Here is a 6,000-nt window from a genome sequence, read left to right on the forward strand (position 1 = left end):
AGGCCTTGTTAGTTCATACAATCCCGTTGTTCGTACTATTGATCTCCTTAGAAGTAGCATGTCAACTCCTAAACGTTCTGCAAGCTAGTGCAAAATTTGTTTGATTAATACTTATTAGTATGACAAGATTTAAATATTGCATGTTTCTTGCTTGGGGAAGTTCTATCTTACAGCCTCTGATGATCCCTGTTTTGTAATTTTCCATATCTTTTCTTTCTACAGGGAGAATTCCTTTTGCATTTCTTGAAGATATCCATCAGAGATTTTTGAGGACTTATGGTCGGGCAGTTCTTTCAGCCCATGCTTATGGCATGAATGATTGAATTTTCGAGGGGACAAATGGAATATTACACCGACAATCCAAATGCAGACAGGATAAACCGATTAAAAGGTGAAATGAGCCAGGTAAATTTTCGATATATAAGTTCTAGTTGCTTGGTTTTTTTGTGCATGTGCAGGTGTTTGTGTAGGTATGTGTGTGTGCACTGCACGTATGTAAAACCTGTTTATGTTAGTCTTACTATTCGAACATCAATTGCTCTTTCTTTTTCTCTTCCCTTGTTTGTGGCTTTTGACCTTTGTCCTCCTGTGGCTGCCTAGTGGTTTCCATTTACATCCCCTTAATAATTCCTTCTGTTCAACAATATCCGTTGATTAGTTGAACTGGATGATGCCCATGAGATACACTTCCGTATCTGAATAGAAAAATAATGACGTATTAAGCCCTGTGGTAACTATAAACTGAAGTCTTGACTTTTGGCAACAATGTTAACCAGTTGTACAGTTGGCATTGATTTAGCTTATGTATCATACCAATTTATATTCTTGGATCTATTAACTGTTGAGTTCAATTTTTTCGTATAACAGGTGCGCAATGTCATGATAGAGAACATTGATGAAGTTTTAGAGAGAGGTGACTGCTTGGAGTTCGTCGATAAGATAGCCAATATGCAAGGAAATACTTTTCGCTTTAGAAAGCAGGTTCGCCGTTTCAGAAGCACTGTATGGTGGAGAAACGTCAGACTCACGTATGTTTTGTGAGCTTAAACATCTGTGATCTTTATCTTCAAAAAAAAACATCTGTGATCTTTTGAGCATTCCATAAACAACACGGTTTGATGCATCTTTATCTTCTAGGAGTAGAAGTTTCATAGTTATTTTTCCCTTGATAAACAAATTTAGAAGGCGGCAGTTCTAGTCCACTACTAGACGAATTTTGTTTTAGAAGTTGAGGCTATTCTTGTATTGCTTGAATATAAGAAACGAAAATGTTTTGTAATCCGTCTGATGCAGGATGTTTAAAGAACATAGATAAATGAACATAAAACCTTAGGAATCTGCATCTAAGGAATCCCAAAAATCCGCATGTAGGGGTTGTAAGCATGAACACCAATACTAAAGACAAATTCTTTTATATCAAATCTAATTCAAACAATATTTGTAGTCTCTTAATAAGAATCTTCCAAAGGATAACTACAGAAAAGGTAAATATCCTAAGAAAAGTCTGATGGATAAATCTTGAAATAACAACTATCTACGAAATAATAGCCTCATAGATAATAATTACACTGGTAAATATCCTCCAGAATCAAATACAAATATCATGTCTTGTTCCCTACCAGTCGCCCTTTATGTGAAGGATTCTTTGAGATTATTACTGAGAAGACATAGATTGCGAAAACTGGATTGACGGGTGTTGTAGAGGCTGTTGTAGGGTGAAAAAACAAGACTGGCTTGGGATAGAGTTGCTGACACTGAGAGCAGCAGGGTTTCTGGAGTTGAGATTGAATGAATACTACTTAGAGAGCAACCCTACTTTCATAGGCCTTGGAGGGTCCTGTTAGGGTAAGGTCGGGACTCTTTATAGGCCTCCATTGACTAGAGAAAGCAAAAAGTCTCAGGAAAAGTCCCCATCATAAGCTACATATTAATGGGCGAGCCATTGCCTACCTAGAAGTTTTTATCTTTGTCCTTTTTCCTCCTTTGGCAATACTTTTTTCCCCGTTGTAGATATTTCCAACTCGATATCTTATTTAGTTCTAGGTTTGTTCCTATGACATACATTGTGTCAACACAAGTTAACTAGACTGTTATTTAAAACTCCATTCTGATATCATCAAGAATCGAAGGATTTCATATTTTGGGTTAGTTGGTACATGTAAGGGGAATGTTAACTGATCTCTCAGCTGCGATGAGTGGCGGAGCTAGGATTTTGATTTGGGGGGGGGGGGGCTTAGCATACATATTTTTTACTGGAACGTATACTTATTATTATATCATAAAATTTTTGTTTTCCAATACATTACATTTGTACATTGAAATGATTCTAGCCTAATGCAGTTGAAGTATACCAATCATTTTGTTTCTTCTTGAAGCTACTTCAACTGTCACGTGCCTATTTTTTATTTATGAAAGAAATTTAGAAATGAGAATGTAAAATAACCGGTTTTTTATCAAATCAAACCAAAATTATTAAGATTATAAGTAGCTATACACGAATAATTATCAATAATATTCAAAATTAGGCATATGCAAAATAAAAATAAAAATTTTAAAACACGGGAGCTGGGGGGTCTGGGGCTAGTGCCCCCCGGGCCCCAACATAGCTTCATCCCTGGTTGCGATTATGGTCAGTCCTGTCGTGCACGAAAACAACCAAATTAAAGAACCAGTTCAGATCTTTCAGATCTTTAATTTGGTGCGAAAAATTTGGAAAATTATACAAAAAAAAGTGATTTATTTTTTATTCGGATAGTGACACGAATTAATTTATTACTAAAAAAATAAAGAGTTAAATGTAAATTTTGGAAGTAAAAAGTAAAAAAAAGAAGAAGGTTACGCCTTACGTTAGCTCCATCCGTTACAAATTGACGGAATTGGACGGCGGGGGCTTAATTTTTAACGGAATGATAAGTTCAGGTGTCATTTCGTCATTAGTTAAAGTCTAAGTGTTTTTTTGTAAAGTTTCTAAAAGTTTCTGAAAGTTCAGGGGTGTTTTTGAAACTTTCCTCAAAAGAAATTGGCTTAATCAAAAATAAAATAAAATAAGTGGCTAGTATGGTTCATATTGGCAAATACTCGACGTATTTTTCGGCCCATTCACTTTTTTTAAATTTTTTTTGTATAAATTCATTTCATATCAAAGCCTGAAGGCATTACAGATTTCATCAAAAGATATAAGAATGAACCAAAACTACCAAGACGTCGACACCCCAACTGAAGCAAGACCAGCGAATGCCAGATGAGAACCAATCTAGGTCCAGATAATAGAGAATCTCAAACAGACTCCCAGCTCAAATCCGAGAAAGCACGTATGAAATCTGGATGACAATAAGGCCATGAAACCAGCACCCGCCGGTGAAAAACCGAAAACCAAACAAAATAGAAACTAATACTCTTATTCGCCCACTTACCACACCTACCGGATCTGGGAAAACCAACTGATAGAGAACCCTCCAGTCTTGGAGCGGTTGCCGAAAAACGTTGCCACGTTATCTGAAAATTTATTCACCAGAGGGAGCCGAACCACCCAACTTCCCAAACCAGGGGGAAGCATATAGGAGGTGGCGGTAGTGGGAAGAAGATGGTGGTGGTGGTGGTGGCAGAAAGGGAGGGGGGGGGGGGGGGGTGTTAGGCGGGGGAGAGGGGGTGGTGGTAGAGGAGGAGGTGAATGAATAAAGGTAGAGGCGAGAGGAGAGGGATCTGGTAGGGATGGGTTCGACCGGCTATGTGGTGAAGTGGGGTGGCCGGCTAAGGAGGAGGGAGGAGGTGGAGCAAGGGCAGCAGCCCCACCCCCCCTAGAAACCCCTAACAGAAGTAGTTGAGAAAGAGAGAGGACGAAGCTCGCCCATTCCTATTCTTATTATTGAGTTTTTCTGTTCATTGGTGAAGGGTTAATTGGTGATTGTGTTACAGACGATGGAGGATTTTCCTTAGGACATGGATAACATAGTGTTAGTTAAATCTAACAGAGGCAATGCTTGGGTTCTTTTATAGCAGAGATTTAAGTCTCCAAACAGAACACATTCTATGAATTCTTACTTTACCTGTTTAATTGGCCTAATTTACCTGTTTGGGGTTCTTAGAGCATCTCCAGCCTTGACCCATTTTAAGACTCAAATTTAAAAATGGGACAAAAACCACAAAAATTTCTCTCCAATCTTTGACCCAAACCCTTCCCCATTTTGGGTTTTACCCATTTTTTTGCCCAAATCTGAAACAACTTTTGCCTTGACCCATTTCTCCAACGGCTAGTTAGAGAGAGAAAGAGGGAGATGTGTAAAATTTGGGTTTGATGGTTGGAGATGTGTCTACCCAAAATGGATTTTTACCCAAAATTTGACTCATATTTGAGAAAAAATATGGGTAAAGGCTGGAGATGCTCTTAGAACTGGTTCAGGTATTTCTCAAATTGAAAATCTGGTGCAGCAATATGAAAGGTAAATATAGGGAAAAATTAGTTGAAAAGGATATTGTGATTGCATTTCAAAGCCTTCTAACTTGTAATCTAGGAAAAGAAAGAAAACTACGATATGGTGCGGCTAGTATCTGTTGGGGGGAATAAGGGATCAAATGCACACACAAATATCACCAAAAAAAAAGAGTCACAAACTGAGCAGAAATGCAGCAGACTTTGACCACACTATCAAGCTTGAAACAGGCAATTTTCCGGCAACAAAACAGAGCAGAAAAATTCAGGAATAACAAGACTTATTTGGGCATTAGAAATGCAGATTTCTTTCACTTGATTAAAGCTTTACAAAGCCTTTTTCTTCATCTTCAAACACAGCACACACGAGCACACAAAATGCTTGTTCTTTTCTCTTCTTTTTTCTCTTTTCTCTGTCTCTCTGTTTACGTTTTTTCTTTTCTTTTTTTTTACAATAATAACAAAGACACACACCACAGCCACAACTAAATATTTTTGTATAAGGTTCTAGACACACACTTCACTTATTACATACTAAGGACAAAAATATAAAAACATTACATCAAAGCCCCAAAAAATAAGACAAGGAAATACCCAAATTGGGTTTACATATATTTCTAACATCCCCCCTTAAACCCAATTTCCAAAAGTCTTCATGCCAAGCATCAACTTCAATCTTCCAAACACGTCATGCTTCAAAGGCTTTGTGAAAATATCGACAACTTGATCATAGGACTTGCAATAAACTAGCTCCACTTCCTTTTGCTTCACATGCTCCCAGATGAAGTGAAAACGAGTATTGATATGCTTGCTCCTTTCATGAAATACCGGATTCTTTGCCAAGGCGATTGCCGATCTATTATCAACATGTACCTCCATGGGACTTTCTTGTGGAAATCCCAAGTTCTCCAACAAATTTCTCAACCAAATAGCATGGTAAACAGCAGAGTTAGCGGCCGCATACTCCGCTTCACAAGTAGACAAAGTAACAATGGGTTGCTTCTTAGAAGACCAAGTAAAAACCGCATTTGCCATAAAGAAAGCAAAGCCCGAAGTACTTTTCCTTTCATCTAAATCTCTTCCCTGATCACTATCGGAATATCCAACAAGCTTAAAATCATTGACACAAGAATAAAACAAGCCGTCATTGAGTGTACCTTTGATATAACGAAGAATCCTCTTTGCCGCATTAAGATGTGATTGGTCCAGTGATTCCATGTATCTACTAATCAACCCAACACCATAAAGTATGTCCGGCCTAGTGCAAGTGAGATACCGGAGACTTCCAACTAGACTTTTAAAGTAAATTGGATCAACATTGCCACCATTAGTGCTCTTTCGAAGCTCTATTCCACTTTCCACCGAAGTGTTCACCGGATTACAAGATTCCATGCCAAATCTTTTAAGCACTTCCTTTGCATAGCCACTTTGAGAAATGAAAATTCCATCTTCCTTTTGCTCAACTTCAATGCCAAGAAAGTGAGACATCAAGCCAATATCGGTCATCTCAAACTCCCGAATCATACTCTTCTTGAACTCCTTGAACATGTTAGGAGCATTCCCGGTAAAGA

Source organism: Rhododendron vialii, chromosome 12a, assembly GCF_030253575.1.
Source record: "Rhododendron vialii isolate Sample 1 chromosome 12a, ASM3025357v1".
In the NCBI taxonomy this organism is placed as follows: Eukaryota; Viridiplantae; Streptophyta; class Magnoliopsida; order Ericales; family Ericaceae; genus Rhododendron; species Rhododendron vialii.